Below are 12,492 nucleotides of genomic sequence, written 5' to 3' on the forward strand. Positions count from 1 at the left end.
GTGTGTATTGTGTATAGTGTGTATTGTATATAGTGTGTGTATAGTACTGTGTGTATTGTATATAGTGTGTGTGTGTGTATAGTACAGTGTGTATTGTATATAGTGTGTGTATAGTACAGTGTGTGTGTATAGTACAGTGTGTATTGTATATAGTGTGTGTATAGTACAGTGTGTATTGTATATAGTGTGTGTATAGTACAGTGTGTATTGTATATAGTGTGTGTATAGTACAGTGTGTATTGTATATAGTGTGTGTATAGTACAGTGTGTATTGTATATAGTGTGTGTATAGTACAGTGTGTATTGTATATAGTGTGTGTATAGTACAGTGTGTATTGTGTATAGTACAGTGTGTATAGTACAGTGTGTATTGTATATAGTGTGTGTATAGTACAGTGTGTATTGTATATAGTGTGTGTATAGTACAGTGTGTATTGTATATAGTGTGTGTATAGTACAGTGTGTGTGTGTATAGTACAGTGTGTATTGTATATAGTGTGTGTATAGTACAGTGTGTATTGTATATAGTGTGTGTATAGTACAGTGTGTATTGTATATAGTGTGTGTATAGTACTGTGTGTGTATAGTACAGTGTGTATTGTATATAGTGTGTGTATAGTACAGTGTGTATTGTATATAGTGTGTGTATAGTACAGTGTGTATTGTATATAGTGTGTGTATAGTACAGTGTGTATTGTATATAGTGTGTGTATAGTACAGTGTGTATTGTGTATAGTACAGTGTGTATTGTATATAGTGTGTGTATAGTACAGTGTGTATTGTATATAGATGGGAGAGAAAAAAAAAGGAGGCGCCACAATAGTGTGAGATCGTAGGTGTATGGGACCCCCACAAAACGATACAGGATCACTTACTAGATTATGAGCACTTGAGAAGTGCCACAGGTGCAGGCTGAACTATTAAAAGCTGTCCAGCGAGCTTATCCTCACGATCCAATGGCCCAAGGAAAAATTCGATTTCCCCCACATGTACTGGGGTCGAAAATGAGCCCAGTATTGGTATGAATATCCACTCGGGGCAAAAATACAGCTTATACAGAGCTGAAAGCTGGTTAAGAGTCAGAGCAGCTAATAAAAGCAAAGGTAAAAACAAGCGTGATGACAGATAGGTTAAAATATAACATATAAGTTTATTAAAACCTAATACAATACCTCCACCAATATGTGTCTCTAATATCGCTTGTTACTATGGTGTGTTTGTAACATCTCTCGCATTGATAGTCACTTGGTCTTAGCAACATTGTGTTTGTTGTTGGAGGGTGATTGATTCTATTAGAAGGACACACAATATATATCACTTTTTGGCACTGTATTTTATGACAATTGAGTTCACATATATCATATTGTTTTTTATATCTATTGCACACACATATATATATATCCAGTACCAGTTAACCATCACATAAAAAATATTATTGTGAATTTATATCACGCACATCTCAAATCCTTGTCCTTTGTTGAAGAGGGCACCAAGGATATTGAGATATATAAAATATTTCTACATGTGCATTTTTGTACACTTTATTTGTGTGCATCATATCTAGGCGCCTTCACTTTTTAATATATTATTTTTTGTATTGTATATAGTGTGTGTATAGTACAGTGTGTATTGTATATAGTGTGTGTATAGTACTGTGTGTGTATAGTACAGTGTGTATTGTATATAGTGTGTGTATAGTACTGTGTGTGTGTATAGTACAGTGTGTATTGTATATAGTGTGTGTATAGTACAGTGTGTATTGTATATAGTGTGTGTGTATAGTACAGTGTGTGTGTATAGTACAGTGTGTATTGTATATAGTGAGTGTGTATAGTATATAGTGAGTGTGTATAGTACAGTGTGTGTGTATAGTACAGTGTGTGTATAGTACAGTGTGTATTGTATATAGTGAGTGTGTATAGTATATAGTACAGTGTGTGTATAGTACAGTGTGTGTATAGTACAGTGTGTGTGTATAGTACAGTGTGTGTGTATAGTACAGTGTGTATAGTATATAGTGTGTGTGTATAGTACAGTGTGTATTGTATATAGTGAGTGTGTATTGTATATAGTGAGTGTGTATAGTACAGTGTGTGTGTATAGTACAGTGTGTGTGTATAGTACAGTGTGTATTGTATATAGTGTGTGTATAGTACAGTGTGTATTGTGTATAGTGTGTGTGTGTATAGTACAGTGTGTAGTGTGTGTATAGTACAGTGTGTGTATAGTACAGTGTGTGTATAGTACAGTGTGTGTATAGTACAGTGTGTGTATAGTACAGTGTGTATAGTATAGTATAGTGTGTATAGTACAGGGTGTATTTTATATAGTGTGTGTATAGTACAGTGTGTGTGTATAGTACAGGGTGTATTGTATATAGTGTGTGTGTATAGTACAGTGTGTGTGTATAGTACAGTGTGTATTGTATATAGTGTGTGTGTATAGTACAGTGTGTATTGTGTATGGTAACAGTGTGTGTGTGTAGTACAGTGTGTGTGTGTAGTACAGTATATAGTGTGTTTATTGTATAGTGTAGTGTGTATAGTACAGTGTGTATTGTGTATAGTACAGTGTGTGTATAGTACAGTGTGTATTGTGTATAGTTTGTGTATAGTACAGTGTGTGTATAGTACAGTGTGTATAGTATAGTATAGTGTGTATAGTACAGGGTGTATTTTATATAGTGTGTGTGTATAGTACAGGGTGTATTGTATATAGTGTGTATTGTATATAGTGTGTATTGTATATAGTGTGTATTGTGTATAGTGTGTGTGTATAGTAACAGTGTGTATAGTACAGTGTGTATAGTATAGTATAGTGTGTATAGTACAGGGTGTATTTTATATAGTGTGTGTATAGTACAGTGTGTGTGTATAGTACAGGGTGTATTGTATATAGTGTGTGTATAGTACAGTGTGTGTGTATAGTACAGTGTGTGTTGTATAGTACAGTGTGTATTGTGTATGGTAACAGTGTGTGTGTGTAGTACAGTATATAGTGTGTTTATAGTGTAGTGTGTATAGTACAGTGTGTATTGTGTATAGTACAGTGTGTATTGTGTATAGTTTGTGTATAGTACAGTGTGTGTATAGTACAGTGTGTATTGTGCATAGTACAGTGTGTATAGTACAGTGTGTATAGTGTATTGTACAGTGTATGTATAGTACAGTGTGTATTGTGTATAGTACAGTGTGTATAGTACAGTATGTGTAGTGTGTATAGTACAGTGTGTGTATAGTACAGTGTGTATTGTGTATAGTACAGTGTGTGTATAGTTTGTGTATAGTGTGTGTATTGTGTATAGTTTGTGTATAGTATAGTGTGTATTATGTATTGTATAGTGTGTATTGTGTGTGATGTATGTAGTGTGTTTTTTTTATGTATTGTGTGCATGTATGAGGTGACCGTTGGGCCCTTGGTGTACACATGTACTCAGTCACACTATTTATATAAATGCTGCGCTATATGCTCACATATCTGTGCTGCGTGTAAAGGCTGTGCTATATAGTCACATATCTGTTCTGCTTGTAAAGGCTGTGCTATATGCTCACATATCTGTGCTGCGTGTAAAGGCTGTGCTATATACTCACATATCTGTTCTGCTTGTAAAGGCTGTGCTATATACTCACATATCTGTTCTGCTTGTAAAGGCTGTGCTATATACTCACATATCTGTTCTGCTTGTAAAGGCTGTGCTATATACTCACATATCTGTTCTGCTTGTAAAGGCTGTGCTATATACTCGCATATCTGTTCTGCTTGTAAAGGCTGTGCTATATACTCGCATATCTGTTCTGCTTGTAAAGGCTGTGCTATATACTCGCATATCTGTTCTGCTTGTAAAGGCTGTGCTATATACTCGCATATCTGTTCTGCTTGTAAAGGCTGTGCTATATACTCGCATATCTGTTCTGCTTGTAAAGGCTGTGCTATATACTCGCATATCTGTTCTGCTTGTAAAGGCTGTGCTATATACTCGCATATCTGTTCTGCTTGTAAAGGAGCTGTGCTATATACTCGCATATCTGTTCTGCTTGTAAAGGCTGTGCTATATACTCGCATATCTGTTCTGCTTGTAAAGGCTGTGCTATATACTCACATATCTGTTCTGCTTGGTAAAGGCTGTAAAAACAAACAAACAGAAAATAACCCTAAAATATAGCCTTGCTACCCCTACAAAGGTCTATCCCAGTCCTTTAAAGGCATAAAGATTGTGTAAGAAAGAAGGGGTGCGCCTGTTACAGTCAGCCATGTACCAAATGAAGAAACATACAGTATATGATGATAGGGCCACAAATATAAAATGCTATAAAAATAAGTACAATGTATTGAAACAATACAGTATATAATTATTTATGAATATAACATTCTAAAAGATTATTGCAATAATCAAAACCACCACTACTATAAAATTGATTAAAACTACTAACATCAAAAGCTACTGTGTTAAATTGCAAATAAACAATTGCCAAGTGGATACATGTACAAAGTCACTCCTAGTGTTTGTCCATAAGAAATATGTAACATTATATGTAATATATAAGCAGTCCGCAATGGTTAACACGGATAGTGCTTTAGCTTGTGCTGCGTTAGATGAAGAAAACTGTATAGTTAAAATGCAAAAGCTGTGTTATAGGCACTTGTGTACACTGCACCATTCTGTTTTATAATATGCAGTGAAACAGAGTGCCATATAGAGGCTGTGTTATAGGCACTTGTGTACACTGCACCAGTCTGTTTTATAATATGCAGTGAAACAGAGTGCCATATAGAGGCTGTGTTATAGGCACTTGTGTACACTGCACCAGTCTGTTTTATAATATGCAGTGAAACAGAGTGCCATATAGAGGCTGTGTTATAGGCACTTGTGTACACTGCACCAGTCTGTTTTATAATATGCAGTGAAACAGAGTGCCATATAGAGGCTGTGTTATAGGCACTTGTGTACACTGCACCAGTCTGTTTTATAATATGCAGTGAAACAGAGTGCCATATAGAGGCTGTGTTATAGGCACTTGTGTACACTGCACCAGTCTGTTTTATAATATGCAGTGAAACAGAGTGCCATATAGAGGCTGTGTTATAGGCACTTGTGTACACTGCACCAGTCTGTTTTATAATATGCAGTGAAACAGAGTGCCATATAGAGGCTGTGTTATAGGCACTTGTGTACACTGCACCAGTCTGTTTTAAAGCCCTCAAACACTGCACCATGTGTAAGATGTGACGTATGCAGACATATACCCTATACCACATGTAAAATGTAGAATTTCTGCTTCTTGTGTATTACTGAATTAGCCCATATATAATTCATGTTATAAGCCTCACATGTTTAATGCTATATGAGCCCATGTACGCTGTGTCACATGATGAGCCCTCTGTAAGCCCATGTACGCTGTGTCACATGATGAGCCCTCTGTAAGCCCATGTACGCTGTGTCACATGATGAGCCCTCTGTAAGCCCATGTATGCTGTGTCACATGATGAGCCCTCTGTAAGCCCATGTACGCTGTGTCACATGATGAGCCCTCTGTAAGCCCATGTACGCTGTCACATGATGAGCCCTCTGTAAGCCCATGTACGCTGTGTCACATGATGAGCCCTCTGTAAGCCCATGTACGCTGTGTCGCATGATGAGCCCTCTGTAAGCCCATGTATGCTGTGTCACATGATGAGCCCTCTATAAGCCCATGTACGCTGTGTCGCATGATGAGCCCTCTGTAAGCCCATGTACGCTGTGTCACATGATGAGCCCTCTATGAGCCCATGTACGCTGTGTCACATGATGAGCCCTCTATGAGCCCATGTACGCTGTGTCACATGATGAGCCCTCTGTAAGCCCATGTACGCTGTGTCACATGATGAGCCCTCTATGAGCCCATATATGCTGTGTCACATGATGAAACCTCTGTAAGCCCATGTACGCTGTGTCACATGATGAGCCCTCTATGAGCCCATATATGCTGTGTCACATGATGAAACCTCTGTAAGCCCATGTACGCTGTGTCACATGATGAGCCCTCTATGAGCCCATGTACGCTGTGTCACATGATGAGCCCTCTGTAAGCCCATGTACGCTGTGTCACATGATGAGCCCTCTATGAGCCCATATATGCTGTGTCACATGATGAAACCTCTGTAAGCCCATGTACGCTGTGTCACATGATGAGCCCTCTATGAGCCCATATATGCTGTGTCACATGATGAAACCTCTGTAAGCCCATGTACGCTGTGTCACATGATGAGCCCTCTGTAAGCCCATGTACGCTGTGTCACATGATGAGCCCTCTATGAGCCCATATACGCTGTGTCACACAATGAGCCCTCTTTGAGCCCATATATTCATCTCAATACGCTTGCCGTATTCAGCATTGCACCAGCAGCTCACAAGAGCCGCCCCCTGCAGACTCGCGGCCAATGGGCCGCCAGCAGGGGGGTGTCAATCAACCCGATCTTACTCGATCGGGTTGATTTCCGGCGATGTCTGTCCGCCTGTTCTGAGTGACGGACAGGTTATGGAGCAGCGGTCTTTGTGACTGCTGTTTCTGGCGAGCCTGCAGGTTCACCTACATGCAGAGTGACGGTGATTGGTTAAAAAGTGCAGCAGTTCATTTATATCTAACTGGCCACAGCAGAGGAGATATGATATACAACACTCAAGATCTTAAAATCTTTAAAGGGACATTTTCTTCCCTTTAATGTATAAATAATGGTCTATTTTACCTGTTGGAGTGTATTTAACCCCTTAACGATGCATGTCGTACAGGGTACGTCTTACACAAACTGGTCTTTAAAGACCAGTGACGTACCCTGTACTACGTTGGAGTTTAAAGCGGCAATCCTGATCGCTTCCAGCTGCTTTCAAGGTATTGCCATGATGCCTTGATATTGAGGCATCACTGCAATACATTTCCTGGCACACCGATGCAGAGAGGGCCACTCTGTTGCCTTCTCTGCATCAGTCAGCGATGGTGCCGATCGTTGGTGGGTGGGAGCAGCTGCAGGCGGGTGGGCGGCCCATTGCTGGTGTGCTTCTGTTGAATTAGTCCCCGGTGCGTGCGGGAGAGCGCACTCCCCCGCTATCAGCAGTGTAGCGCCGTTTATGATTGTGGTGTTGGTGGGAGCGGGAAATAATGTTTAAAAAAGGGATCAGGAGGGGGAGGGGAGAAGGGGGCCAGCTTCACGCCAGAATTGTTTTATTTTTTTACAAAAATGCACATTATTTTGAAAAGTTGGTACTGGCAGACAGCTGCCAGTACCCAAAATGGCACCAAATAGTGAGAGGGTTAGAGAGCTGTTTAGGGGGGCTCAGGGAGCTTGGGTGGTAAGGGGTATCCTACACTACAGAAAATTATATAAATTTTAAAAATATTTTAAAAAACAAACACAAACTTTTTTTTTTTTTTATACATGCAGACTTTCTGCCAGTACTTAAGATGGTGGGGACATTTGTGGGGTGGGGGAGGGAAGAGAGCTGTTTGAGAGGGATCAGGGGGGCTGATGTGTCAGGTAGGAAGCTGATCTCTACACTAAAGCTAAAATTAAACCTTCAAGCTCCCTACAAGCTACCTAATTAACCCCTTCACTGATGGGCATAATACATGTGTGGTGGGCAGTGGCATTTAGCGGCCTTCTAATTACCAAAAAGCAATGCTAAAGTCATATATGTCTGCTATTTCTTAACAAAGGGGATCCCAGAGAAGCATTTACAACCATTTGTGCCATAATTGCACAATTGTAAATAATTTCAGTGGGAAACCTAAAGTTTGTGAAAAAGTGAACGATTTTTTTTATTTGGCGGTGAAATGGTGGCATGAAATATACCAAAATGGGCCTAGATCAATAATTTTGGTTGTCTACTAAAAAAAATATATATACTTGTGAAGGGTTATTCAGGGATTCCTGACAGATATCAGTGTTACAATGTAACTAGCGCTAATTTTGGAAAAAAAGTGGTTTGGACAAAATTTAGAAACTATTTAGCATGGTTGTTTTTTTTGGTGGTTGTAGATGTGTAACAGATTTTGGGGGTCAAAGTAAGAAAAAGTGTTTTTTTTGTTTTTCAATTTTTTCATCATATTTTATAATTTTTTTTATAGTAAATTATAAGATATGATGAAAATAATGGTATGTTTAGAAAGTCCATTAATGGCAAGAAAAACGATATATAAGATGTGTGGGTACAGTAAATGAGTAAGAGGAAAATTACAGCTAAACACAAACACCGCAGAAATGTAAAAATAGCCCTGGTCCTTAAAGAAGCAGTAAACACAGTAGATTTGCATAAACAACAGATGCAAGATAACAAGACAATGCAATAGCACTTACTCTGAATTTCAAATCAGTAGTAGATTTTTTTTCTAACAAATTTCAGTTATGTTTATTTCCACTCCCCCTGTACCATGTGACAGCAATCGGCCAATCACAAATGCATATACGTATAGTCTGTGAGTTCTTGCACATGCTCAGTAGGAGCTGGTGGCTCAAAAAGTGTAAGTATAAAATACTGTGCACATTTTTTTTTATGGAAATAAATTGGAAAAGTTGTTTAAAATTACTGCTATATCTGAATCATGAAAGTTTAATTTGACCTGAGTGTCCCTTTTAAGGGAAAGACATTGAAAAATGGCCTTGTCCTTAAGGGGTAAATTGTTTGCAAACAGCTACTTTGCCTTTATGTTAGTTGAAATAACTGATTTTTCCTGTTGTAGCCCCACCTATACTGAAAATATGAGTAGCAAACTTATTTTCTGTACAAAAGCTATGCAGACAGGAGACAATTGCACTAAAAATCTCAAAGTGTCGTGCAAGTGAGATAAATAAATAAATTAAAACTATATACACACACACTATAAATATAAATATATATATATATACACACATACATACACACACACACTATAAATAAATAAATAAATTAAAAATATATACACACACACACACACACACACTATAAATATATATATATACACACACTATATATATATATATATATATATATATATATATATATATATATATATATATATATATATATATATATATATATATATATATATATAATTCAAATATAGGCAGCTGGAGAGCACTCTCACTTCTTAGGTCAATCTGCCAGGGTGCATGCAGAAATTGAATAGTAATGAACAAATGGCAGCACTCACTGGTCCTTTTAAATGTGCAATATATTATATATTATATAAATTGCACATTTAAAAGAACCAGTGAGTGCTGCCATTTGTTCCCTCTGGACAGAGAACAGAAACGCTTCAGTAAACACTGAGACTATGTAATGCGGTAATGCTGCTGGTTGGAGGAGATGGAGCACAGTCTTTTTAGAGAGATAGTGAGATCCTCTAGTAATGGGCAGTAACACTTCCTATAACACACTAAATGCAAGCCTGTCAGCGGTCCTGCTGTGTGATCACCCTGCAATGTGTTTAACACATGGTGCTTACATTTCTGTGTGGCTTGCTCTGGGGTTATTTAGCTCCCCTCAGCAGAAATAGGACAATTGCACGTGGGTGAGACTCTGTGACAGAGGAGGATACTCGGACCCAAAGGCAACCATTCAACCCTTCATCGGATTTAATTTGCTTTGATTAATCAAAGTTTATGGATTATATACAAATAAATACAGTGTGTGTATGTGTATATACACATTATGTATGTGTGTGTATATATGTATATATATATATATATATATATATATATATATATATATATATATATATATAATATAAATTGTGAGTGGGTAAAAGTCTTGGTGAGTTCCCACACTTTTTGGAGGACTTGACTCCTGGTTATGACACAAAAAAGCAAAATCTGATACATTCCACACAAAAATGGACTGAACAAAATTATTGACACCCTCCATTTAATATTTGGTAGCATACCCCTTGGAAAAAATTAACTGGAATCAATCGCTTCCTGTAACCATCAATGAGTTTCTTATACCTCTCTACTGGAGTTTAGGACCACTCTTCTTCCGCCATCTGCTCTAGGTCTCTTAGATTGGAAGGGTTCCTTTACCAACTGCTGTTTTGAGTTATCTCCACTGGTGCTCTATGCGATTGAGATCTGGACTCATTGCTGGCCAGTTCAGTACTCTCCAGTGCTTTGTCTCAAACCATTTCTGGGTGCGTTTTCATGTGTGCTTTGGGTCATTGTCCTGCTGTAAGACCCATGACCGCTGACAGACATCCAGTGCCTGAAGCAGCAAAGCAACCCCAAAAGAATCGGTGAACCTCCACCATGTTTGACTGTAGAGACTGTATTCTTTTCTTTAAAAGCCTCATTTCTTTTTCTGAAAACAGTAGAGTGATGGGCTTTACCAAAAAGCTGTAATTTTTGTTTTGTCTGTCCCCAGCGCATTCTCCCAAAAGTTTTGGCAAACTCCAATCTGGCTTTTTTATGTTTCTGTGTCAGCAGGGGGGTCCTACTGGGTCTCCTACCATAGCGTCCCTTTTCATTCAGATGGCGACTTATAGTGCGAGCTGACACATTTGTACCCTGTGCCTGAAGGTCAGCTTGAATTTGTCTGGAAGTTGATCGAGGTTCTTGATCCACCATTTCGAACAATCATTTGTTGCAGTCTTTGATCAATTTTTCTCTTCTCCATGCTCAGTGTGGCCCACAGAAACGCACAACAGAAAGGTTGAGTCAAATTTTCACCATTTTAACTGGTTGCTGATGGGATTTCTATAATAACAGCACTTGTGAATTGATACAGCTGAGTTTAATTACAAATTACAGGAGCATCACAAACTTGGAATGCAATTATTTATTACAATTTTGAGAAGGTGCCAATAATTTTGTCCAGTCTATTTTTGGAGTTTTGCGTAGAATGTGTCAGATTTGGCTTCTTTTTCTCCACTTTTTTGTGTCATACCAATACAAACAAAAGAAATAAACATGAGAATGCCTAAACATTTGTAATTGCAACAATTTTCTGGGCAAAGTAGTACATTATCTGACAGAAATGCAGAGGTGCCAATATTTTTCTCCATGACTGTGTGTGTATGTATATATGTATGTATCTATGTACAGTATATGTGTGTATGTATATATGTATGTATCTATGTACAGTATATGTGTGTGTGTATGTATGTATGTATCTATGTACAGTATATGTGTGTGTGTATGTATCTATGTACAGTATATGTGTGTATGTATATATGTATGTATCTATGTACAGTATATGTGTGTGTGTATGTATCTATGTACAGTATATGTGTGTGTGTATTTATGTATTTTGTGTGTATGTATGTCTATGTATATATTTATGTATCTATGTACAGTATATATGTGTGTGTGTATGTATATGTATGTGTGTGTTTTTGTATCTGAATAAGCTGGTTGTGCCCATTTACAGGACAGTCAAGTCAAAATAAAACTTTCATGATTCATTAAATTTGCTTTGTTATCTTGGTATTCTTTGTTGAAAGCTAAACATATGCTAGTTTCGAAGCCCTTGAAGGCTGCATCTTATATCAGGTCATTTTGTGTCAGAACTCATCTCTCCACCTTAACTGTCTGACATCTGATATTCTGTAATTCCACCTTAACTACGAAGCCGCACCTTTTTACCTTACTTAAACCTTTTCCTGAGGGCAGACAGGTGCTTAGTTAATGAGTTTGGTAGCTGAGCTAACACTGCATATTGTGCTCTTTGGATTACCCTTTTGTTACAACAGGATTTAATTCTGAATATCGTTTTGAACTTTTATATTGCTTGTGCAAATGTTTCTTCACTCCTGAAACTACCTGCTTCACTGGATCACTAATTACTATCAGCGCAGCTCCTCAGTTCTAACCGTTCACACGCTGCCTGAGGATTTCTCTTCTGTCCTAATCTGACAGATCAGCTGTTACAACGGATAGCTAAAGTCCACTCTCTGGTAAGAGTGAAACTGTGACTGAATGGTTCCTTGTTATTTAAACTCCTACCTGAATTATTTAACCCCTTGGGTTCCTGTTTTCTCTAACAGCTGATTCTGTAAGAGACTGCTCCAGGTTTTAACCTGTGTCACTCTGTTCTTTTCAAGATATATTAAATCACTCCAAGCCATACGCTTCTCTTCTACATATGATAAGCAGGTGCTGAGTGAAACATTCCATCTAGATCTGCAGTTGAAGATCCATATACAATTAACTTGCTATACTTCCTGTCAGTTACTTACAGATTAACTAAGCCCAAAAAAATGGATCCAGCGGATCTACCTCAAGTTGTTTATGGCTTATCTCAGAGGGTAGACCAACTCGGTCAGGCTCTAAGTAATCTTCAAGTTGAAAATGAAACGTTAAGGAAGGTCATCAAGGACTCCCTATCTGCTAAAGTGGTACCACCTGATGCATGCCCAGAACCACAGATATCCCCTCCTGATTTATTTTCAGGGGACAGACGTATGTATAGACAGTTCAGGAATGCCTGTCTACTTATGTTCACTTTAAAGCCAAAGACCTACCAGAATGATAAAATAAAGGTGCTCACGG

The 12,492-nt window shown here is 38.1% G+C and overlaps 1 protein-coding gene across 1 annotated transcript in view; it reads left to right on the forward strand.

The window, feature by feature from the left end:
* Positions 1-12,492, forward strand: part of WDR47 (WD repeat domain 47) — a 191,736-nt gene that overhangs the window by 1,222 nt on the left and 178,022 nt on the right. The window lies entirely within an intron of this gene.

Source organism: Bombina bombina, chromosome 10, assembly GCF_027579735.1.
Source record: "Bombina bombina isolate aBomBom1 chromosome 10, aBomBom1.pri, whole genome shotgun sequence".
Classification (NCBI taxonomy): domain Eukaryota; kingdom Metazoa; phylum Chordata; class Amphibia; order Anura; family Bombinatoridae; genus Bombina; species Bombina bombina.